The 26,948-nt window shown below is 38.1% G+C and overlaps 1 protein-coding gene and 1 pseudogene across 4 annotated transcripts in view; both read left to right on the top strand.

Annotated features, from left to right (window-relative positions):
- GULP1 (GULP PTB domain containing engulfment adaptor 1) overlaps nucleotides 1-26,948 on the top strand; it is a 243,465-nt gene that overhangs the window by 28,466 nt on the left and 188,051 nt on the right. The window lies entirely within an intron of this gene.
- On the top strand, nucleotides 3,492-3,805 carry LOC118625777 (annotated as a pseudogene).

Below are 26,948 nucleotides of genomic sequence, written 5' to 3'. Positions count from 1 at the left end.
TTTCATCAATGACTGTAACTTTTTAAAAATTGATTTTAGCAAGAGAGAGAGAAACATCGATTTGTTGGTCTACTTATTTATGCAATCATTGCTTGATTCTTGAATGTGCCCTGACCAGGGATTGAACCCACAAACTTGGTGTATTGGAATGATGCTCTAACCAGCTGAGCTACCTGGCTAGGCCTGACTGTAACTTTATAAATTAAAAAATTTTTTTTATCCTCATCCGAGGATATTTTTTCCATTTTTTGTAAAGATAGCATGGGAGGGAGAGAGAGGAAGAGAGAGAGAAACATCAATGTGAAAGGGACACATTGAGTGGCTGCCTCCCGCACGACCCAAACAGGACTGGGGACAAACTGCAACCGAGATATGTGCCCTTAGTGGGAACCAAACCCAGGTCTCTCTGGACCGCAGGCCAACGCTCTAACCATTGAGCCAAACCAGCCAGGGCAAATATTTTAAATGCTCCTGTAGATAACGATAGTATTATTAGTAATCTTCCTTGAATTTTAAGAGAAAGAAATAAATATCTTGAAATATTACTTTCATTTTATTTTATTATTTTTAAAAGTTTTTTGGTTAATCCAAAAGATAGAGTGCAAGGGGGGAGAGAGAGAGAGAGAGAGAGAGAGAGAGAGAGAGAAACATTGATGTGAGAGAGATACATGGATTGGTTGCCTCCCTCAGGACCCCGACCAGGACTGAGGATGAAACTGCAACCCCAGGTACATGCCCTTGACTGGCAATCGAACCCATGGCCCTTTGGTCCTTAGGCTGATGCTCTAACAGCAGAGCCAAACTGACCTGGGCTCACTTTTATTTTATTTTATTTTTAAGTATATTTTGCTAGCTTTCTGTTTATAACTATTTGGAAATAATTTTAAACCTACAATAAATTTGCAAGAATAGCTGAAGGGATACCCTTTACTTTCATTAACCTATTGATAATATCTCATTTATATTATCATTCGCTCTCTCAATGTGCATTTGTTTGTGTGTGTGTGTAACATGTTTATATATTATATATGTGTATATACATTTTCTTCTAAACCATTTGAAAGTTAGGGTTCTTTTGTTTATTTCTGTTTTGGAAATCTTTCTTATCTTCTTTGTTGTTGAATATCCATGTTCATGATTTAAGACATTTTAGTCTCATTTAGGTGATGATAATCAAAGCATTCCAGTAAATTTGCTTTTTCATTATTAGTAATTTTTATCCTAGCTTCAATTTTTTATATTCAATTTATAGGCCCACTATGAAAACGGGTAGACCACTGGAACCAGAATATGTTCTTTTTCCTGGTATTTTTGGGTGTTTTGGCTAACAGTCACTGGGCAGGTGATAAGGGAAAGGGTGGTGGTCCACAGAGGGAATGGCGTGGTGTGAACTCCTCATACAGGTGGCGTTGGCTGGGATAGAACCATGAGCTAACCTTGTCACTTAGCACATAGTCATTACTTTTGTGTTAAAGGCGAATTTTAGTCTGAAAATTATATGCTGAGTACAGATGTTTCTCATCTCTTATTCCTCATAGATTCTTGATTTCTGAGTTTTAGACTAGGGCTTTGTTGGGCCACTGACCTCATTATTATTCTTGTATGCATTGATCCAAATAACAGAATAATGTAATACTCATGCATGTTCTGTCTCCTTAAAATACAGCTCCAGAAGGACTGTGTTATTACTTTCTTTGCAGTTTCCTACTCTACAAAGTTGGCTTTTAATACATGCTGACTGATTGAAATGATGATATACCCCACACAGCTGTTCTGTTTTGTTTTTTTAGCTTATTCCATAAATCTGTGGAGTCAGCAAGGCAGTGTCCTTGGTCACCTGATGGGCTGCTTGAAGTTTTCTATATTTTATGTTATACACGTTGATTCCAGAGCTAAGATTTCAGTATATAAGCAATCTGTATAAACTTGAAGAGTTTAACAGTTTTTTAATAAAAGATATTTTATTAGTTTATACATCTGTTATTGAATGCTCATATTTTACCTGTGTTATCCTTAATTTTTTTACCAATGCCCTGGCCAGTTTGGCTCAGCGGTTAGAGCGTCGGCCTGCGGTACAGAGAGACCCGGGTTCGGTTCCCGCTAAGGGCACGTACTTCGGTTGCAGTTTGTCCCCGGCCCTGGTTGGGTCGTGTGGGTGGCAGCCACTCGATGTGTCCCTTCATGTCGATGTTTCTCTCTCTCTCTCCCTTCCTCTCTCTCCCTCCCACTCTATCTGTACAAAAAATGGAAAAATATCCTCGGGTGAGGATTAAAAAAAAAAAAAAAAATTTTTTTTACCAAAATCTTGCAAAGTGAAATTATCTTTGTTTTACAGATGAGGAAAATGAAACAGGATTAAAATAGTTTGTTTTTTTAGATAATAATACCTTCCTTATTGTGTCAATATGAGAATTAAGATGTGTTCCCAGTGACTGCAAAGAAGCCAGGTGTTAATGACCTCCTGGAATAAGTTTCCATCATTGACTTTAACTTCCAAGCATTCCTTGAATTATTAGGGCTGACACTATGTTTCATGCTGATGACACTATTCCTAGAAGCTGTGCTACTGATGGTGGCCGTTGTGTAGACTCAGCACAGGTCCTGGATGGGGCTGCTCACTCAGCAGAATTCTCCAGATAAGCAGGCTGCCTACACAAGGAATCAGTCTGCAGTGGAGAGATTAGTCTGTAAAATCAGAAAAAATAAATAAATAAAATAAACAAACAAATAAATAAATGATTCTTATTAAAATGCATTGAGGGCTCTAACTGAACTGTTCTCTGTGTGGCATTTTGTGTCAAATTTTTTAAAAAGCATATTGCCAGAGAGCTATTTCACTGTAGGGCCAGTTACCAAATAGCCTGGTGTCAGATTCCAGATATACCACAAGTTTACATTTTCCATTGAGACCATTTTTATCAGAGGGCGCTGTGTTGTACAAGTCCTCACATGAGGGCAAGATGCCTGGTGTGCAGAACATGTAATTGATGAATGCCTTAGGGAATAATGATAAGGACATGAGAGCCCTGTGCCAACAGAGGACTCTTTGTTTCGCAGACGTCTTCATCATTTTGGGCAGGGCTATTTGAATCCAGTAATGGAAGGACAGGGTTTTCTTTGCTTGTGCCTATACATTGGGAAATCATTTCTATGTGACCTGTGGGCACTATTTCTTTAGGAAAAAAGAGAAGTATGTTTGCATTTCTGATGTGCCTTATAGGTTTTCCTGGGACTTCTCAGATAACAAAACATTCAGTGATAGGACTGCACTGCAGAGTTGATTTACTGTGACGTTGGTGGACCTTAGCTTTCGGGGCTCCTTATTTTCCCAGGCTCTGACCAAGACCCTGGGCTTTATCCACATGATCATGTGTAAAATTTGAAATTAAGTTGTTTTATGCACTGGCCATACTGCTCTGCAGCGGTAGCACCTTCCCCATAGGACCTCAATGCAAGACTGAATAAGAAAAGTAGTTTCTTCCTCCTGATCCATGGCATATCAGTTATATAGAAATATCACTTTGGGAAACAGTCTTTAGGAAAGCCTCGATCAGCTCATACATTCTCAACCGATGACCCTCAACTTGCCCTTCTTGTTCTACTTAGTTTGATAAGCCTATAAATTCAGCATTGATAAGGCTATATATTTAGGGGCTCTCTCAATATACACAGATTCTGCGATAATGTGTGGACTTTGGTATTGAATAATGTTTAATTCAGAGAGATGCCAGAGCTTATTACAGTGGATAAAGTAAAAACTGTAGCCTGTGATGGTAAAAATACTGGCTCCAATACTACAGAATGAATAGAAAAATGGCTTTTTTTTTTTAATGCTATCTTCTGTTATTATTCATCACTTTTAAAAAAGAAGAATAAAAGAGACTTTCTTTTATTTTTTCTAGCATTCCAGAAATAACTACACTGTGCTATCCTATCAGAGAATCCAGTAGAAAATATCTTATTACTCTGTAGCCTCTTATATTACTTTTGTTACACAGCATGAAGACACAGAACTTTTTAAAAAATAACAATCAAATGTTGTTGCCTTCCTAATAACATATTTTAATAAACTCATTTTAAAACAAGCAAACAAAAAAAGATGTCACACATTATTAGGTGAGATTGAGTCTTTTGCACCGTTACTGCCCTTTGTAATATTTCCCCTAGCGCAAAGTATGTGAGCGTGGTCATGGCCTGATTTAAATCTGGCTAATGGGATGCTGAGTTGGGGGTATATTTATTTTGGGCTTAGTGGGATATATTAGTGTGAGCCATATGAAGTTGTAATTTTTGGAGGTCAAAAATGATTGAACATTGGCAATTTCACATGGCCATATGCGGTTCAAAGTTACGTCAGTGTATAATTAAGTTATTTCTTCTGTCTTGGTAAAGGAATGTCTCCGAGGAATCTTCTAACTGCTTACTGAGCCTGTGTACTCAGTGTGATAAGTAAAAGCACATGGCCAGAGGTCATTCTGTGATATTCTTGTGCCCTACAGCACCTGGCATGAAAACATGTGGGTAGAGAAGAAACAATAAAACTTTGACCCCGGTAGAGGAAATACTGAGTTATCTTTCTATTTTCCACAGAAAATACTATAAAATTTTTGAAATATGAAGAGGCAAGCAAAATGTATGGGCTAAAGCAAAACAAAATACCAAAAAGAGAAAAAAATATACAGAAACATCTCCAGTAATTATTTTAACACCTAGGCATTTTGTGATAACTGACAAAATTATTTGTGATATTTTGAAATTTATTTTCATAAACGGCTTCCTTGCCCATATTGTCTAAGTTTGGATCCACCCCTAATGGGAAGCATATGAAATGGAGTCGCAGCAGCAAACAGATTTTCTCCAGGAACCCACAGATCCCTTTCAGAGATTATTTTTATAACTTAAATTGGAGGTGAACCATAGTAACATGACTGATTTTCTTTCCTAGTAAAAAGGTGTGTAATAGATCAAAATGGATTGTAAAAGTGATACTAGAGGATATAAGGTTCTGTTTCTAGGGTTAGGATTAGAGTACATTTCACAAACCATAGCACCTCTGTGTCCCCTCTGTCTTCTCTCAACACTGTTTATCACCATCTCCCCTTTCAGAAAAACGAAGATAGGTAAAATTGGTGAATGAGATTCTTCTCTTAATGAAATCAAGAGTGGGTGTGAGAGACCTTTTCTGAAGATCTCTTATAATATTTTCCATTTTGTTTCTTCTAATGATATGTTATGCTACTCACTTTTTATTTTCCTTTTCTTCAAGGGTGGTTGAGAATCAACAAATATGTTACTTGTTAATAAATTATCCACTTACACTAATTCCTCAGTTTTCATGAGTAAAACAGATTTTAGCTCTTCTGCCCCATTGATTATTTTATTTTATTTTATTTTATTTTATTATTTTCCTCTAATTGCACCAACTTTGGGGAGTCTTGGAAACTCTAAGTAAAGAAGTAATGCTCTTTTTACTGCTGTAAATGTTAAGTCCCCAAATGTGAAAAATAAATGAGAAAACTAAGGAATCAGAGATTCTGCTAGTGTACGTTTTTCAAAGAGCTTTGCTTTAATGAACCCTTGCCAGGGGGTTAAAGTGTTTTATGAGGGACCTTGCTTGATTTATTCGTGGTGGATATGAGTATGTAGGACAGATATTTAAATATTTTATACTCCCTTCTCTTTGAAATATAACATGTATGCCTTTTTTTCCCATTGTTTCTTTTATCAGAAACATCCATGATATACATCAAACATCATGAATCAACTCTTCATAAATCACCCGCAAGGCATCGGAATGGGGAGACTCTTAATGTGATGCCCTCCTGTGGTCCTACCTTCTTTCTTTGAATTTTCCCTATCTTGGTGAATGTGATATCAACCTTAAGTTCTGTAAAGTGGGATGTGAGGCACGTTAGACCCCTCATGACTTCTACACCATATCAAGCTCATGCCAACCTTCTTAGTCCCTCCTGACTTCTTCTGACCTATAGTAAAAGGAGTCTTCTTAAGGAAGTATAGTTTATATAGCATGTTTAAAAGCCTTATTCAGTGGCAGTCACCATTGCATCATATTGATTCACTCCACAAGTATTGTGTGGGTGCTAGGGAGAAATGGGATGAAGTGGTGAGTTGGGAATCTTCAAATTGTCTCCTCCAGGACCCTTTCTACCCTTGTCCATCCTGCTTTCTGGCTTGGAAGGAAAATGAGTATAGACTATATGATAGGCCCCCTGGAAAGAGAACTCAGGGAGGGACAAGTGTGAGGTTAGGTTATTCTCTTAGCTCTTTTCTTACTGGTTATGCTCTTCTAGTCATTAGCTTTTTCTCTCAAGGCAGCCCTCTCTAATGGACTCTTCTAATTTCCAGTATTTTTCCACTTTTTTGTTCCTTCAGGGCTGGGGAGTGACAGTAACACTACTGTTATTACCCCTGAGATTCTGCATTATCCCATCTGATTTTCCTGCATCCTTCCCAGACCATATCTGAAGGCAACTATTTTTGAAGCCATTTGTTTATAAGATAGCACCTTTTTGGTTCTTTTATTTTTTTTAATCCTCACCTGAGGATATTTTTTCATTGATTTTCAGATGGAGTGGGAGAGAAGGAGGGAGGGAGGGAGAGAGAGAAACATTGATGTGAGAGAGGCACATTGACTGGTTGCCTCCCGCATGACCCCAACCAGGGCCAGGGTTTGAATTGAAAGCAAAGTACTTGTCCTTGACTGGAATCAAATCCAAGACTCTCTGGTCCGCAGGTTGATGCTCCAACCACTGAACCAAACCCACCAGGGCAAGTATAGCATCTTTATATGTATAAATTTCAAACACTTGGGCATTTGGTGATTTATCTCTAACTTTTTAGGATTTTGAATAAAAGGCAGTTTGCAATAGTATTATTCAAAGCACTAGATTAGTAGTGAGAAGTGTGGATTTCTAGGGTAATTATTTTGTCATCAACTAGCCATGTGAATTTACAACACTTAGTGCTCTGTAGGCTTACCTTCTCTAGACTTAACTTCTGTAGCTATTTGTTTGAAAAGGAAAAAGTTAAATTAGATTACTGGTTTCACCAGAGTTCTGCAGATGGCCCTCCAGACTGCTCACAATAGGCCAGGGGTCCCAGAGATGCCTGAGTCTGTCACTGTTTCAGCCAGAGCCTTTAGCTTTTGTTTGCTCTGTGCTAGTGTCTATCAAAGAAGACATTTTTGAGCCACAAGATCACCAGTTTAAAAACCTTAGAAAAACAGTTCATTGCTTATCTTTTCTAGAAAAAAATATTTTTAATTAAGTATGTGCAAAGTTGTTGTCAGCTTTGAGAGCGGCCTTACCTCTAAACCACTGCCTCCCCATGCACCACCCCAAACCCCATTCAGTTCCATAATTGTATTCCCAGGTAACTATTCTTTTTTCACTCTGAAGTATAATTTAGCCTTATCATTCTTTTATTATAGAGTCTTAGGACCTTACAGTTGAGACAGACCTTAGAAACAATCTCTTTCAACCTCTTTTCTGATACAGAATGACCACCACATGCTAAGACCGGTTATTCAAAGTCTATTTGCAGACTGCCAGGGACTCCTCTACTGGGACGGCGACGCATTCCGTGTTGTAACAGCTCTTACACTTCTTATGTGCAGCCCAAATAAATACCTGTAAACCTTCCCTTTCTGTCATTTTACCATAGTGATTTAAAAGCACTATCTGTGGTTAGTGGCTCTCAAAGTTGACTGTGCAGAGTTTAATGAATCACTTACAGGGTTAAGATGGATATTCCATGACTCTCTATCCAAAGGTTGTCTCTCTCAATAGGTCAGGAGATGGAATCCAGCAATCTGCATTTTTAATACACACTTCATGTGATTATAACTGTAGATAATTATTATAACTCAACACAGAATATTGTGAAATGGAAAAATCCAGTTATAAATTTAGATGATATGATTCCATTTTTGTGTATAATAGAATCTATGTATAAAAAAATCAGTTTAAGAGAACATCCCCACATGTTATTAATGGTTGATTATTTCTGCTTGTTGGGTTATGGACAACTTAGACTTTTACTTCTTTATATTCTAATATTTCCACAATAATTATTTATTCCTCTTATTTTTAAAATAGTAAATTTTAATGAGTAATTTATCACCCTCACTACTTGTCATAAAGGTGATTTTTATAGAAGATGAATACTTGCCTGGATGAAAGAGACCTCTCTAGTGTGACAACATTTTTATTGTTCCTGCGTCCTTTCAGCACGCATTAGAGTGAAGGTCCTTTGGTAGAAAATACTGACTCTTTCAGTCTCTAAAGGGAGGATGATGGTCAGCCTTCGTAGTCATCTCATTGTTTATTCCAAGGCCATTTCATCAGTCATCCATTTGTTCTTTCAACAAACATTTATGTTCGAAGGTCTGTGTCACTCGCGAAGGCTATGGAGAAACACTTATATATCAGATTCCTGCTATGTCAGAGGAAGCAAAGGTGGTGTAAAGAACAGAGTGGCTGTCTCTCCCTGGGAAGCTCTGAGGTGGTTTCTCTTAAGAGTTGTTCAAGGAAGTGTCTTAAAAAGTGAGGAGCAGTCTTATCTAAGCAGATGAGGTGGTAGAGGTGGAGATTTTTCCTTGAGAAGCATATGAAAGCTATAGAGGTGTGATTCAGTGTATTATAAATGGGTAACTGCAGGTAATTTGATATGGTGAGAGGGCTGGCTGCCCATGAGAGACTTGCAAGAGGTAATTTGGAATTGCAAGAGGTAAGCAGTAGTCCAGTCTTGGAGCATCTTATGTGCTGTATTATTTTGTACTTTTTGTATTTATTATTTAATTTTGTATTGAGTGTATTGGGGTGACATTGGTTAATGCAATGATCAGTTTTATATCATGGCAGCAGTGTGATGGGTAGATCGAGGGGTGGCTGGAGATGGATAGATGGAGGGGTGATACCATTTCAGAGACTACTCTGGTCCTGAGAAAGAGGCAAGAGTTGATAAGGATTGGAATTAACTGGAAATCCTGATTGGACTGGTGTGGGGATAACTAAGAGGGAGGAGTCTGGCATAACTCCTAGGTTTTTGTAAAAGGTTTCTGGGTGGATTGGATTCTAACATGATTTAGAATATTACTACTTTCCCAAGGTCTAGAATGAGCAAAAAGTAAATGACATACTTAGAAGAAAATAAAATATTTGAATTCACTATCTGGATATTGTTTTCCATGCGCCCATCTCTATATTTAATTTAAGCATTTCTAAATCTCAGAAGCTTGTTGTGGCCTAGAAAATACTTATTATATATTCATAATTTTTTTATTTATGCTATTTTCTCTGTTGTCTGTATGAATCCAGAGATAACTGTGAAAGACATCTTACCTTTTAGGAAACTTAGAAATTCACACCAGTGAGCCGGAGGGATGTCAGAGAGCAAGGAGAAGTTTCACGAAATGTTGGCTATTCAGTGATGGCTGATAATTTAGGATGAGGCTAGATTCCATGCATATTTACCACACAAGGGTAAGATATCCACATGACCTTTATGGTCCATTCTGCTTTTAAGACTTTATTTAGGTAAATTTACATAAAAGGTAAGACTCTAGGACTAAATGAGCTTAAATGATTTTTATGTTTTAGTGTAGCTACTAATGTAATGTATGTAGTCTGTTGATTTGAAAAAGTAATTTTCTTTTACCTACACTAAGACACAGACTGCTGACAGATGTCATATATCTTTAAAACAACTTTATTGTACATTTCAAAAAGTAACATATGCTTTTATTTTTAAATTAAGGTACAGTATGAAATGGAAGTAAATTTCAAAGCCTTCTTACATTTCTCTAGTAAACCTTGATGGCTATATTTTCATATTTATACATGTTTATATAAATGCCCACTCATTATTTCTGAAAGTATATTATTCAAAGGATATGAAATAAGATAATAGACATAAAAGCCATGAAAGATATAATATAATTTAAGTCTTCAGAGTCAATAATAGTCTGACTATTCAAGCAGGTGATGATATTTTGGGCAAAGATACTTATCTGTTACTACATAATTAGTGATTGATTTAGGTTAAGCCAGGATTAACTCTCTATGTAGCTGTTCTTTTCTAACTCAATGGGAATAGCAATTATGCATGGCATCTCTTTATCTGTAAACTCTATCTGTAAATTCTTTTCTAATCACCCCAAGAACCTACTAACCTTCCTTTAGTCAGATAAAAATGATTGAGGAACATAAAGAAAAGATAACTCTTTAACCTCCAGTGTCTGTTAAAAGAGTTACTTTTGGCCCTGGCCGGTTTGGCTCAGCGGTTAGAGCGTCGGCCTGCGGTCCTGAGAGACCCGGGTTCGGTTCCCGCTAAGGGCGCGTACCTCGGTTGCAGTTTGTCCCCGGCCCTGGTCGGTTGTGTGGGTGGCAGCCACTCGATGTGTTCCTTTCACATCGATGTTTCTCTCTCTCTCTGTTCCTCTCTCTCCCTCCCACTCTACCTGAACAAAAAAAAAAAAAAAGAGTTACTTTTGTGTGACAAGGGGCTGTATGTTAGAAGAAGATATGCAGTTTTACATCTACTAGTGTTTTCTTGCTTGAATTTTAATGATCATACCATCACTTTTCGATGTTGTTAGGAACTTTGCCCACAAGCCCAAGAACAGCAGTTTGAAACCAGATGATTCTCTGAGGTCTCTTCTTAAGACCAGCTGCAGTTTGGATGCGATCACTTATTGTTCTGGAATAAGCAGTTTAGACCCAACTAGCCACCCTGCTGACGGTCCCCATACAAAGCTGTTTCTGTCCTACACAGGCAGGGACTCCAGGCTCAGCTGCTGAGTCTGCTGAATTAATCAAAGCATACTTAGACCACATTCCCCAAAGACTAGTGATTTCTGCAGTGACTCCACCCTAACACTGAACTGCTGTCCTTTTCAGTGTTCCTCTGACAGCTGGGGATCTGAGAACAGTCTGACCCTGGGAAGGCAGCTTAGGAAGAATGTTCTCCAAGGTATATTGATGAGAAATGTAGATTTACATGTTTTGCTTGTCAGAACTTGTAATTAACATTTTCAAGTACCTAGAATTTCATAAGTACTGAATTTGGTGCTGACTTGCACTCTTTCACTTAGTCCCAATAACACCTTAATAGATACTTGTCATTATTTCTGTGTTACAGAGAAGGAAACTGAGAGCTGCTAGGGTGTGTGTTGCCGACAACGTAGGAGGACAAGTGGTTTTTATTCTGGCTGCACGTTGAAATCAGCTGAAAAGCTTTTTTGGAAAGACAGATTCCTGAGTTTATGGCAGATGAATTAGATTAGAATCTCGGGGTGGGCCCGGGCATTGGCATTTTAGAACAAACAAGCAAACAAAAAACCTTCCCAGGTGATTTCCAGTTGCAGCCAAGGTTGAGAACTTTGTCCTAATTTGTCCCTGGACCAGCCACATTTGCATGAGGTAGAAGCATGTTAGAAATCCAGACCATTGGGACTTACCTGGACATACTGTATCTGAATCTGAATTTTAAAAAGATCCCAAGGGAACTATTTGTACAGCTTTTGCAACTTTTCTGTAAATCTAAAGCTCTTCTAAAATTAAAAATGTTTATCAGGAAAAAAAAAAAAAAGATAATGTTTGGGATACAAAGATCAAAACCTTCTCTCCAGAAGCCTGGTCTTGCAAGAGAGAAACTTATTAAAAGGCAATTTGCTAAAAGCTATAATGGAAGCAATGTAGAAAGTGCTGTCGCTTTATGGGAGGAAATGAAAAATGCTGCTTGGAGAACCTTGTCAGAGGAAGGTGACTTGAAGGCATTCCAGGCACAGAGAAAGACAAAAAGGACAATTATGTAAGAAAAGTTGCTAATATAAAGGGAATTGAAAAAGAACATGAAACTGAGCCCTGATGAAAATATAATGTTTAATGCACATTTATATATTTTAAAAAATATGATAAATCCTAACCCAAATTGAGGATTAGTGCCATACAGGAGAGGTACTATGGTAATTAATGGAACAGTTTTCTCTGTCTGTCTCTCTCTCTCTCTCTCTTTTTTTTTGTTGAGAAAAGCAAAGTAATTAAAGGAAATTAATCATTTCTAACATTAGCACTCTCAAAGGAGGTTGCAGACAGGCCCTGTTTTGGAATTCTCTTTCTGGGGGCTATTATGACTCTACTCTCCCATGATGTTTCAGTTTCTTAAAGGTGCCATGCTTAATTTCTCCACCAGGCCTTTGCAGGTGCTCTTTCCTCTGCTGGGCAGGTCTGACCCCTTCTTCTACTTCTGGTTAACTCCTCCTCATTCTTCAGTTAGGATTCTTTTCAGAGTCGCTTCTTCGATAAAGCCCTTTCTAATTTAGGGTCTAGGTTGATACCGTTCCTCTGGGCTCCTACAGCATCCTGTGCATGTCCCCGTGTTGCTTTCGTTCTTTTTGTCTGTTTCTCCCATGAAAGAGTACCTTGAAGGCAGGGGTTATCTTTCAATGGCTTCTGTATCTCCACTACTTTGCAAAGTGTTTGACTCAATAAATGCTTTGAGATAAATGAAAGAAGTGAAAATAATCTATATTTGCTTAGTTTACAGCGCCAAATAATCTTTGGAGATGGCCATAAGAGATTGGAATACTGTTTGCATTAATAGCTAGGAAGAAATTTAGAGACTGCAACCTGAGCATAACACATGTCTGGCATACAGTGTGTTCCCAGTAGGTTTTAGTTGCATGAAAGAATGAGCGTTCTCATCTTATACACAAGGACTCTGATTTCGATTATGTCAAAGATGTGCCTCTCAGCATATTATTGAGAGACTATGAACTCAGACATGGATCATTACTCAGAAACTAACAATAATTTTTATAGCTGCCAGTTGTTAAGAACCTGTACATGTCAGGTGTTATAGAAATAACATAATAAACATATATGGTCACATTTAATTCTCTGAAGAAAGCATATGAGGCTAATATTAGATTTGGGGGCATGGCTTTGGACTCAGAAATGTATGATTATAGAGCTCAGTCTCTCTTCCTAAGCAGTGTTCTTTCTGCTCTTCCCTGTGGCCGCCTTTTCTTGAAGAAGCACCTGCAGCCCTGGCCGGTTTGGCTCAGAGGTTAGAGCATCGGCCTGCGGACCAGAGAGGCCCGGGTTCAGTTCCCACCAAGGGCATGTACCTCAGTTGCAGTTTGTCCCCAGCCCCAGTTGGGGCCCTGTGGGTGTCAACCACTCAATGTGCCTCTCTCACATCGACGTTTCTCTCTCTCTGCTTCTCCCTCTCTCCCTCCTGCTCTATCTGAAGATAAATGCAAAAATGTCCTCGAGTGAGGATAAAAAAAGAAGTACCTGCAGCTACCTGCCTGCACCTTTCTCTCCATGGAATTACCTGGTTAGGATTACATGGTTAGTTAGGCAGGAAGGACTTGGCCTTTGATCACTAATTTGCTGTGTGATCATACACAAATCACCAAACTTCTTTTTCTCAGTCTCTACCTTTATAACATAGATCTAGTAAATCGCATCAGGGGTTCATTGTTTATGCAGCAAATATATGAAAGGCTAATGTGTGCCAGGCACTGTTCTAGGTTCAGAAGGTACAGCAACAAAAAGAACAGACAAGATCCATAGTCCCATGGAGCTTACATTATGGTGATTGGGGCTGAAAATAAACAAGTAAAACAAAGAATACTGTTTGCATGAATAGCTAGGAAGAAATTTAGAGACTTCAGCCTGGATTAGTGATAGGTGCCATGAAGCAAACAGAGCAGGATGACAAGGAAGAATGTGGCCGGAGTAGGGTGAGGATATTCATGGCTGGGTGATCTGAGAAGTCATCCCTCAGGAAGTAACATTTTTTTAAAAATATTTTTTCTTTGTTAATTTTAGAGAGAGGAAAGGAGAGAGAGAGAGAGAGAGAGAGACATCGATGAGAGAGAACATCAATTGGCAGCCTCCTGCATGGCCCCACTGGGGATTTGGCCCACAACCTGGGCATGTGCCCTGACCAGGAATCAGACCTCTTGGTGCAGGGGTAGATGCTCAGCCACTGAGCTACACTGGCTGGGCAGGAAGTAACATTTAAGTTGAAACTTGAAAGCAGAGCAGGAGTCAGCCATGAATACATTTGGGAGGTAGAATTCTAGGCCACTAACGACCAGTGTGTCTGGCTGGAGGAGAGGGGCAGGAGGTGAGAGGGGCTGGCAGGTCCCGATCCTAGACTTAGAGTAAATGGTCGATTCTCCAAGGAAATCCATGATGAGGTTCTCACGTCTTTGACACCTTTGACATCTTTGATACTTTTCCCCCAACATGTTTGCCTCTTTTCATGTGTTTGGGAAAATTTTCTTTTTTTTTATGAGAAGTGTCTCAGAATGGAAGCCAGAAACTTACTTCTCAAGATTGTTTTGCATCAAGGACACATGCATAGGACCGCAGCTCTGTGTCAGTCAGATGCACACAGGTAAAACTTTAAACTGGAAATTAGTGACAAGAAACAGGTGGCATGGAATCTATTCTGGCAATGATGGTGGCGGACACATCCCATCTCTCGGAACAGCTATAGCAGAGTTTCTAATGTAGCATCTGGTCCCCAGACCCTGCTTAGCAGTGTTCAGTGAGAGTGCCTGGTGACAGTGGCAGGCCTGAGCTCACTGGACCATTTCTCTGCTGTCACTTCACACCGTTTCTGACGGCATAGTTGGTTCTCGGCCCTCGTGGCATTTCCACGAGTCTCTAATATTTGTCTATACATTTCTTTTTATTTAAATTAACTGGAGTGTATTTCTGTTTGCAATTAAGGGTCCTGTGTCAGTGCCCCAAACCTGAAAGTAAGGGTCAGGGAGATTTACTACCCGTGTCTGAGAAGCATTAGATTTATGAGAGTCATTCCAACTCCAAATTCTTGGGTTAATTACCGGCCAAAAGTGACCTGGAGAAGTCAACACTGCTTATTTCAAAACCCTATTGCCTATATTTTTATTTACAAAATTAGTATTGGTAAACGTGTTTCTGTCATAGCAGCCTACCTTATTCTCCGCACTCATGGGACAGCAGACTAATTATTCAATTATTTTCTCAGGAAACCTCCTATTGGCCTCCATTAACTTAAAGAGCAGGATCTATAGATGTACAAAGATGCTAAACTAGAACTCCCCACTAAACCTTAGATCTTTTCAGGCTCCCAAATGTATCATTAATAAAGGATTTCCTCCCTCACAAAGCCAGCATTGTCGGTAAAGCTAAACAAGTATTTAATTATCAACCACAATTCTAAACATACATGCATCTTTAGAGACATTTGGTGTCTGTTTAGTAGTCATTATTTCAATACAATATGCAAGCAGCCTTTTTCATCAGGTCTCCTGTGCTGCATCTGGGAAAGAGCATCTAAAATTTAAGTGGCTCTTCATAGCCACACAAAAGGAAGGTGCAGATATGTTTATAATGATCACCAACCCCATCTGTCCTCTACTGTGCCAGGCTGGTCTCAGAAGGGCTGTTAAAAATGTAGCTACTTCTCTAAAGTGGCTTTCCATTTCTGCCTCTCCAGCTATCCCTCCACTCTGTGTTGAAGTTCTGAATCTTTACTAACTCCTGGCAGTTTTACTTCTTCACATTTATTCTTATATTTACAGCTGAATTTGTTTTCTTTTCACTGACATATCAATTGGATACAATGCTCTTCATGATGACTACTAGCAAAGAAAATTCCTCTTCCAACATATATGTATATAGAAATGATGATGATGGAGTACTGGGAATATTTCACTTGTATACTTTTATTTTATTATTTTTTCTTCTTTTACTGATTTTAGAGAGAGGGGAAGTGAGAGGGAGAGAGAGATAGAAACATAAATGAGAGGGAACATTGATTGGCCGCCTCCTGCATGTTCCCCACTGGGGATCAGGCCGGCAACCTGGGCATGTGCCCTGACTGGGAATCAAACCGGTGACCTTTTGGTGCGTGGGTCATTTCCTAACCACTGAGCAACACCAGCTGGACTCACTTGTATACTTTAATGGAAATTGCTCATTGTTACAAATAGGAGGGAAGGGAGGTACCCATTTTTCTAAAGGCCTTATTGGCCATAATACATTTAAAAGCAGCTGACTGAATATCAATGTAAAAGGAGATTTTTGATTCAAAGTGTCTTTATGTGAGATGTAACCATTAGGTTTATGCATATTAGGCTGTGCTTTTGCTGGTGAATTTTCAGACTTCCTGTTCATTTCATGCTTTGTCAGGAAGCTTTTGGTGACTCATTTATGGTCCCTTGAGTGTTATTCCTTAGGGATCTTCTCTTTGTCTGGATGCATTTAGAGACAGAATGCTTTTGATGAAAATTCTCCTTCCGGAACATCTTTCTGGTTGTCCCCTGCCTTCTTAGTTTTAATACACGATGTACATTTTAAATTATGCCTTATAGCTGGAGATGTGCATTTGTTGTGTGATTAGGGAAATTTTGAGAAATTGAAAGTAAATTTTCTAAATAAATAGGTATATGATGTTTATATATATATATATATATTCTGTTCATATATGTTTGATTTTCTTTTTTTAATATAAAATTAGAAAGAAAACATTACATATTAGACTGATATAACCCTGTGACTTAGGCAATTTGCTAGGCTTCTCTGAGCTTCAGTCTCCTTATTTGTAAAAGGAACTCGTAAATAAAGGAGTAAATGTTACATTTATAAGATTAGGATTTTATTAGGAAATGAATGCTCTAGTGTTCCACTGCAGACTCCACTCTAAAATACTATTCACATGTTGAGTATTAATTATAAAAGGATTTTGCACAAGTGTCACTCATTACTGATTAACCTAAAAAGAACTGGACAGAGATTTGCATAATTATTTTCTGTATCAGGGTAACATAGGGTTGTGGAGGCTAAGAGGTGGCATGTGTTGCCTTTGAAGGTGGTCGCTTGGGAAATGGTGGAGTAAAATTAAGCATAACTTGGAGCAACAAACCTTCATTTTCTGTGTTAGTGAAGTAAATGGTGTTCTTAGTTAGCAATAAGTGATGACTATTTCCTAACTGGGGACATTTTTAATAATATCTTACTTAAGTTAATATTGGTTTTGTGGGTGAGGTTCTTTAAACTTAGAGAAACTGTCACTGGAGAAAAAAGACCAGGCTAGTTTCTCAGGGAGTTTAATGGGAATTTGTATGTGCTCAAAAGATAAATATAGAGAATTTATTGTAAATATTTAATTCCAATTAATAACAGATAACACTTATTCAAAGTTTACTATATGTCTGGAAATGTGCAAAATTTATAACAAATGATCACATTTCGGTTTCACAGCTACATAATGAGGGAGTGCTCTTACCTTTCATTCTATGGATGAGGTAGGTCCTTGTGGCTCAGGGAGCTTAAATACTTTGTCCAAGTTCATATAACTAAAAAAATGTTAGAACTGAGAATAGAAATTGCCAGTCTAGCTCTAAGACCTATGGTCTTCACTATACCACATTGGGTCTTTATAGCAATGATTTCAGTCCAGTCTTTTTTCTAAACATTTTTATTTTTCTACCTTTTTCTATAGGCTCCTTTGTTCAGCTCTCTGAGCAGATACACATGAGATTTTTATTAAAACGGTTCAGAAAGTCCATTTTGGAAATGGAAGGATATGCATGAAAATATATAAAGGCAAATAACTAATCACATATTGTGTTAGTTTCCTAGGACTGTCATAACAAATAACACAGACTTAGTGGCTTAAAACGACAAATTGGTTTTCTCACCGTTCTGGAAGTAGAAGTCCAGAACCAGTGTGTGGCAGGATTGATTCCTTTTGGAAGCTCTGAGGGAAAATTGGTTGATTCCCTTAGTTTGTGGTTGTTGCTGGCAATTTTTGGTGTTCCTTGGCTTGTAGCTGTTTAAATTTCAATCTCTACCTCTGTCTTCATGTGGCGTTCTCCGTGTCTCAAATCTTCCTCTTCTTTCTTTTATAAGGACACCAGTCATTGCTTATAGAGCCCACCCTAAATCCAGGATGATTTTATCTGAATATTTTAACTTAATTATATCTGTAAAGACCCTCTTCTCAAATAAGATCATATTCACAGGTACCAGAGATTAGGACGTAGACATATCTGTTTGACTCACTACTTATTTTGAACATTTATATTAAAGAAACAGGTGAAATAGTGTAAGTACAATACACATTTTAGTTTTATATCATCTCAGTTTATAGATTACTTAATTTTAAGTGTATTTAATATAAGAATGTTGTTTCATATACATGATATCATTGCCAGATATATCCCCCAAAGATTTTATACTTAAATTTTATTTTATTTTTTGCTGCTTCACTAGTAAAAATATATTATAATCTTATTATAATCTTTTAGCTATTCCCAGGATATGCTTTTACACCTCTTATATGCACATTTAATTCCTCATTATTCAATACTTTGGTTTTTGAAATTATTCTTAAGAGACTCTAAATGGTAAAAAGATATTACGCATTCTATTGATGTTCTTATGATTTTCATTACAAAACACTTACCATTATTACTGAAAAGGGGCTCTGGCCCTGAGCCATCTGCCCAGGGCCAGCCAGTGGTGTGTGGGTTCTTGACTTCGTGCAGGAAAAGTTTCACAGCACGAGTCCAGGTGAATTTCAGAGGACGTTTATTAAAGCTGGGGACAGTGAAATAAGAAAGGGCTGGGGAAATGAGCCTAGGCTGATCTGGCTCACTAAGAAGTCAGAGAAAGGGGGCCTTGGGGGCAGGATCAGGGGATTTGTCTGGGACAAACGTCTGCAGTCCATTGCTGCCCTGTCGCAAGCCTCGTGGGGTCCCTTAGAGTGTAGGAGATGCCTGCCCATGGGGGAGGAAGGTGGGGAGGCGCAGGTGTGCTTGGACTTTTGCTGTCTGTCTCCCTGAGTAGGGTGATTTAAGCTGTTTATCCTCTGGTTGGGGAAGAGAAGTACAAACCATTTACTCTTACGTGCCCCTAGTTTAGGGAAGATAGGATTTACTAGGTGGCTGCAAACTGTTGTTTAACTGTCTGTCTCAGTTCCCCTATCTGTTTGTCCTGGCTTACTGGCCTGTCTCACCGTCATGACATAGAATGTTAGCACTAGACTTAGTGAGGAGATAATGAGTTATCTTGGCAAAGAAGATGTAATAATAGTTGATGATTGGCCAAAATTGGGAGCACCTGAGAAAAAAAAAGCCAAAGAGGACATCTGGATTCCATTCTAGAATTTTACAAAGTCTGTAGAGTGGGCTAATAATAATAATTCTAAAAAATAAAATGAACAGAGAAATGACTATAGCATGTAGATTGCTAAGAGCCCTGGAGAGGGTGACTCATGAAGAAATGTGGACATCAAATTTTATACACACGTTCAGAGATAAGAAAGGAGGGAACCAAGGATGATAGGTGTTCTGTACATGTTTAAAGCAATCAATATGTGCTTTTGACACAAACTTAGAAATACTGTTGTTGCAGGAGAGATGCAGTTCTCCATAAGTAGCAAGAGTGGGCTCTGGCATTATCTTTAGAAAATGAATTTTCTAAAACTTGCACGGGAGAATGAGATGTGGTAACATACTTCATTTGTGTGGAGTTATATTCCTTGGGTTGCAAAGTCCCAGTTCCCTTATTCCAGTCCTGAAGAGGGGTAGCCGGGGGTTCAGCAGAGCTATAGGTAGTGTCAGAGCTTCCATTCCATGGTGGAGCTGGGTCTCATGTAGCATCAGGCAGCAGGCTAGATTCAGTCCATCAGTCCCTTGTGGAGAGTCCACATGGCTTTGGGCCACATGGACGAGTGCAGAGCGTGAGAGCCCAGCAAGCCAGGATTCAGACACCAGCAGGCAGAGAGAACTTTGTTCCGATTATGTACCTCAGATTTCTCTCCCTTGCAGTGGCCGCGCCTATTCTGGCCACTGACTTGTTCCCACATGTGATTGACAACTAAGCATCTTCCCACATCACCCACACCTTACTGGACATGCATCTAAACTGCCTTTGTCTGGTCCCTTCCCCCATCAATTAGTGGGGAACAGACCTGGAGTGTTCAACTGCTATATTCTGGCAAAGCTGTACAAATGGCATGCCCATTTTATCTAATCTCCCTTTTACTCCTTCCCAGTTAATAATAACTGTATCACTACATTTGTTTTTTTAAAAGTTTAGTGGCATACTATGGAGGAGTTGCTAATTGAGCAATAAAATATAGTACCATAGGGTTAGATGAGAAATCCTCCTAGCTGATGGTATTGGGAGTATTGATAAGGTAACAGAAAAAGATAGTTAAGGTAGCGTAGTTACATTTACTTAAACTGTTTTATTTTAACTTAAAACTTATACAAATATATTTACTTGTCAAACTTTTCATGTAAATTAAAGACTTTCCTTTGAGTATAAGTTTGCTTATTGGAGTTTTACAATGATTTTCTTTAGGAAAAAAATGATTAATGATTACTTCTTCAAATGGGAGGGAAAAGTGAGGGGTACCTATAAGTGACCTAAATGCAAACGCCTTCTAAATTGTAATGATTTTGCCAATCTTTTATAGCTGTGTTGCCCACATTACATGTGACAGTGGGAATGAATACCTGACTAAATTGTGGTTTAATTAGGAAGTAAGAATAAGGAATAGATGCTTGTTAGGCAGTCAACAGTGTTCATTACAATAAACAAGAAATAGATACAAAAAGCCTGGTGGGAACAGAATTGTTTAAGTATATGTGGGGCAAAGTCTGGTAGCTATGGGTGTTTGGTTAACTATCGTACCAGTAGGTACGGTTTGTATTTTAATGGAGTGTGTCAATAAATCTGGTGAGTGGTGAACTGGTTAAGTGGAACTCTGTTTTAAGAATCTCTGCTCTTTTAGTTGGGTTTTAAAAGTGCTACAAAAGGCTCACTGAAGATTCAAAGGGAAAGGATTTACAGAGAAAATTAGATTGGAGCCAACTTTGAAGGACAAGATAGTAAAAAGATGAATGATAAGACGAGTACCTGTTTGTCTTGTGGGGCTGAGAAATTATTCCAGGCATTTGTATCACAGGCTGAGAGATAAGGGGAGAGAAATTTCAATTGATTTCAATGCTCATGAGAGAGGTCATTTAGTTATATAGCTGTTCTTGGGTGGTTTTTTCCTGGGTGGCCATTCTCACCTCATTTGAGCATGGTGAGTCAGAGAAGAAATGTAGATGTGATATTCTTGGATGGTTTAAACCTGTACTTATCGCCCGGCTTGTGTGGCTCAGTGGTTGAGCATTAATCCATGCACCAAGAGGTCACCAGTTTGATTCCCAGTCAGGGCACATGCCCAAGTTGTGGGCCAAATCCCCAGTGAGGGGCATGCAGGAGGCGGCCAATTGATGTTCTCACTCATCAATGTTTCCATCTCTCTCTTCCTCTCCCTTCCTCTCTCTCTAAAAATAAATAATAAATAAAGCTGTACTTATTGTGTGATATCATTTATATATTTATGCACATAATTAGTTTATGACTAGGGTCTTTAAACAGATATGTCTTGCGAAATAAGGTTAAATTTTTATAAATATAACTGTATTATTGTAAAGACGATTAGGATCTTATTTTTGTGATTAATGTTATGCCCAAACTCTGAGCAATGCTTAGAAATATCTGCTTTCTTACAAACCTCGGGTTATATACTTCAGGTTTTGCCAAAAATACACATTTGGTTTACTAAGTATATTTTTGAAAAATTGTCATATTTATTATTTTCATGACCTGCTTGTAGTACTAGCTGTGAAGCAAATGTACCTCTTCTCCTCCATTCAGTTATGCAAGATGATTTTCCTAAATCATTAGCCTCACACCACTCTCATGAGCAATTTACGCTATCTGCCAGTTGCCCCTGCTGTCACAGCAGAACACTGTGCAGTGGTTTTCAAGATCCTTTTTACTTTACTGATTTTCTCAAATCCCTCCAAGAAATTGCACTACACTTCAGCTAACTTGATCCCACAGGAGACAGTGGCAGGGAGACACCTCAAGAGGTCGAGAAGCTGGGTAATGGTGAAGGTAAACAGAATTGCTGTGGCTTCAGCAGCACGTGGGAAATGAAGAAATAGAAATATCGGGTGTGGACCACTCTTTGCGGAAGGTTAGGTGCTAATGCAAAGGGATAAGGTGGAGATTTAATTAAAGAGATCGGAACACATGAATAACGAAGCCAGTCATGGGGGTTAGAAAATACAGAAAATTGATGCATCTTGGTCCTATTCTGTCTTCCAGAAACAGTGTTCCTCCTTATTATTTCAAACCTATGTTAATGGCAGTAACACCTAGTATTTGAATACTTTGAATGCGTCACTCTGTGTAGTTTATGAAGAGAACTACGAGGTCTTATTCTTACTCTTTGGAACTTACAATCTATTGCAAAGCCATAGCACATATGTGAATAGGGATCAGTCCTGCTTTGCGCATGTTCTTTAGCAGAGTTTTTATGTGAACTATTTTTTTTGAGAGTAATGATTTATCTATATATAAATTTATATTTTCCACCTTGGCACTGAAAACTGAAATAGCCCCTGTTTTATAGGCCTTAGTTCTCATAATGTTTTATCCAGGTTCTATTGTTTAAGATAATATGCCTTGATTCAAGGTAGAGTTAAATCCAAACAATGATCAGTTGTGTTATAATAGGATGGTTGGCTTGAGCCCAGAAAGAACTTTCAAAGGCAGTGCACAAATCTCCAGGTTAAAGGCACTTCCTGTGAGTCAGTTAATGCCTCTAAAGGCTTATCAAAGTAGTCATTTTGGAGTGTACACAAATAGAGTACACTGTGTACAAATTGAGTGCACTCAACTGTAGATAAATTTTTAATGAGGACAATTAACAAACAAGAACAGGTTTGTAGAACTTTGGGAAAAAATGGCATTCAAAATTCATAGTGAGTATTTGATAAATCACAGTACTAAAAATGTTTCACTTTTGTGGGATACATGTTCTTTATAGTTTATAAAGCACTTAATAGGCATCATTGCTCTCGATTCACAGCGTAGCTGGTCCACAGAGGAGGTTTTGTTATTGGGTTATCATGGATAAGGAAATTGAGACTCAGAAAAGTTAGTAATAATAGTTAATATGTTGAGGGTTTATTTAGTTTCTTTTTATCTTTACTACTATCTTGTGCTATTAGAGATTATTACTTGTATTCTGTGGTTGATAAAATTGAGAGGAGGTTTTATACATTATCCAAGTGTACAGGACTGGGAAATGACAGTCACAGCTGAAACCTAGGTGGACTGGCTCAGGACAGCCAAGGACAGTCTGAGCTTCTGTGTAATGCTCTCCTGCCTCTTAGTTAGACTCTTCACACATGGACTTTCTTTTTTCTTCTGTGGCTCTTGCAACCTCTAATTACTGTTAGAAACAGTGTATTGTATCTAAATACCCTAGAAAAGGTTAGTGGATTAACTGAGTATAGTCATGCTTTTCACCTATAATTTCAATGGTTAGTCAGTAACTGGTTCTTCTCACAGATTTGTTAGTTTGTTTAATCAGAGAATTAAAACAGTTGTTATCTCCTGAATTGAATTTTGGAAATTGTTATCCACTAGAGCCAATATATGTTTTTTCTTTGGAGATATTCTGTATATAATGTATATCAAAGGAAATAAATTACAATATAGAAGTGATTTATCAGTTTGAGAAACACAGGATGCACCTATATAGCAATTGACAAACTTGTTCTTCAGAATAGTTATTTTAACAAAACTGTTCATTAATATGAGAAATATCAATGCTTTGTAATTTTTCCTCTGATATCATTTTAAAATAAATCTAAGAAAGTGCTAAACACATTGTTGGACAGTCATATGCATTTAATTGTTAATGTATCATACTCACAGTGCTAAGAAGTGATCTTGTCAAAAGTAACTATTGGCTGGGGTATCAGCTCGTGTACAGCCTTTACCAAGTAATTCCCCCACTGAACAATGTAATCCACTCAGTGATTGCTGCATGTGCTATACGTCTTGCTTCATGATTTGAATGTAGTATGTTGCTGATTAACTCAGTGGTTAGTGTAGGTTAAATATCCAGTTATGTAAACATCAATTCTTGTCCCAAGAAGGTAGGTAAAAGGAAAAGAATTGTTTTTTTAGTCATATCTGAAATCAGCTAGTAGAACATCAAAATATTTAAAAGCGAAAGTAAGGAATTCTAATGTTTAAACACTTTTTATTTTGGAATAATTTGAGCATCAACAAAGTTGTAAAAATTGAGAGAAGTCCCATGTACCCATCACCCAACTTACCCAGCGGTAACATCTTACATGACTATCTTTTTTAAAATATGTTTTATTGATTTTTTTAGAGAAAGAGAAAGGGGGAGAGAGAGAAACATCAATGAGAGAGATACATCGATTGGCTGCCTCCTACATGCCCTTTACTGGGGACCAGGCCCACAACGTGGGCATGTGCCCTGACCGGGAATTGAACAGGCAACCTGTTGGTCCATGGGTCAGCGTTCAACCACTGAGCCATACTGGCCGGGCTTATATGACTATAGTACATTATCTTATATCAGTAAATAATCTAAAGCAACAGTTGCCTAAGTATGAAGAGATTTTGGTAATATTGAATATTAATACTTTTTTCTCAATAGTAGATAAAAATTACTTAAACTCTCTGATATACCCAAAGACAAGTATTAAAATCTATATTAAAAAGGAAACTTGTTGCCCTGGTCGGTTTGGCTCAGCGGTTAGAGCGTTGGCCTGCGGTCCAGAGAGACCCGTGTTCGGTGTCCGCTAAGGGCACATACCTCGGTTGCAGTTTGTCCCCGGCCCTGGTTGGTCGTGTGGGTGGCAGCTACTCGATGTGTCCCTTTCACGTCTCTGTTTCTCGCTCACTCTCTCTCTCTCTCCCTCCCACTCTATCTGAACAAAAAAAAAAAAAAAAAAGGAAAAATGTCCTTGGGTGAGAATTTAAAAAAATAAATAAATAAATAAAAAGAAAATAAAAAAAAAGAAAACCTGTTGACATTTTATTTCAAGAAAATTAATTAATGCAGAATGTATATAAAGTTTTGTTGTTTTTGAAATTTCCACATTCCAAAGATAACAAAGGTTCTATAAGTGCATCATTTTAATGTACCAAATCTGTTTATGCATTTGTCCACTGATGAGCATTGAAGTCATTTCTATTTTTTGTTTATTTTGAATAATGCTGTTGTGAACATTTGTATATACACTTTTGGGGGACATACATTCTCAATTCTCTTGGGTATATTCCTCAGAGTGGAATTACTGGGTTGTATGGTAGCTATATATTTAATATTTTGAGGACCTGCCAAACTGTTTCCCAAAGCAGCTGTGCCAGTTTATAATCCCATCAGTCATGTTGAGGGTTCCGGTTTCTCCTCCAGGTTGCCAATACTTCTTAATGTCTGTTTGGTTTATTTTAGTCATCCTAGAGGGTGTGTAGGGGTGTCACTTTGTGGCTTTGATTAGCATTTCTGTGATGGCAAATGATATTGAGCATCTTTTCAACTGTTTATTGGTCACCTGAACATCTTCTTTGGAGAACTATCTATTCAGATCCTTTGCTTAGTTTTTTATCCTCACCAGAGGACATTTTTGCATTTATCTTTAGATAGAGTGGGAGGGAGAGAGGGAGGAACAGAGAGAGAGAAACATTGATGTGAGATGGACACATCGAGTGGTTGCCACCCACATGACCCCAGCTGGGGCTGGGGACAAACTGCAACCGAGGCACATGCCCTTAGCGGGAACTGAACCCGGGACTCTCTGGTCCGTGGGCCGACGCTCTAACCGCTGAGCCAAACCGGCCAGGACATCCTTTGCTTAGTTTTTAATTGAGATTATTTTATTGTTGAATTGTTCTCTTATCAGATATAATATTTGTAAATATTCTCTGCCTCTGTGGGTTGTGAAGTAAAAAGGTTTTTAATTTTAATGAAAACCAATGTATATATTTCTCCTTTAATGCTTTTGCTTTTGGTGTCATATCTAAGAAACCATTGCCTGAGTGAGGGTCACACTCCTATGTTTCCTTCAAAGAGTTTCACAGTTTTAGTTGTTACTTAAATTCTATAATCCATTTTGAATGATATTTTGTATGTAGTATGATGCAGGGTTCCAATTTCATTCTTTTGCTTGTGGATGGTTAGTTGTTCCAGCACCATTTGTTAAAAAAAACTATTCTTTGCTCATTGCTTTGTCTTAGCATCCTTGCAGAAAGCCAGTTGACTATAAATGAAGGGTTTATTTCTGGATTCTCAATTCTACTCCATGGATCTATTTGCCTAGCCTTATGTCAGTACCACACTTTCTCTCTCTCTTTTTAAATGTTTTTATTGATTTTTTTTAGAGAGAGAGGAAGAAAGAGAGAGAGAGAAACATTGATGTGAGAGAGAAACATCAATTGGCTGCCCCCTGAACACTCCCTACTATTATGTGTTTTTTGTACTTCTGTATGAATTTTGCATAAGCCTGTCAATTTCTAGAAATAAAAGCAGCTAGGATTTTAATAGGGATTGCATTAAATCTGTAGATCAATTTGACTGCTATTGCCATTTTAGCTATATTAAGTCTTCTAATCCGTGGGCATGGGTTATCTTCCATTTGTCAGGTCTTCTTAATTTCTTTTAATAATTTTTTGTACTTTTCATTGTACACATTTTGGACTTCTTTTGTTATATTTATTCTATTTTATTCTTTTTGATGTTATTATAAATAAAATTGTTTCCACCCTAGCCGGTTTGGCTCAGTGATTAGAGTGTCGGCCTGTGGTCCTGAGAGACCGAGGTTCAGTTCCCACTAAGGGCATGTACCTTGCTTGCAGTTTGTCCCTGGCCCTAGTTGGGGTCGTGTGGGTGGCAACTGGTCGATGTGTTTCTCTCATGTCGATGTTTCTCTCTCTCTCGCTCTATCTGAAGATGAATGCAAAAATGTCCTTGGGTGAGGATAAAAATAAATAAAACATATTAAAAAATAAACAAACTCAATA

Source organism: Molossus molossus, unplaced genomic scaffold (assembly GCF_014108415.1).
Source record: "Molossus molossus isolate mMolMol1 unplaced genomic scaffold, mMolMol1.p scaffold_m16_p_11, whole genome shotgun sequence".
Taxonomy (NCBI): Eukaryota; Metazoa; Chordata; class Mammalia; order Chiroptera; family Molossidae; genus Molossus; species Molossus molossus.
Note: the sequence above shows the minus strand (reverse complement) of the source record. Positions and strands in the feature narration are given on the sequence as shown.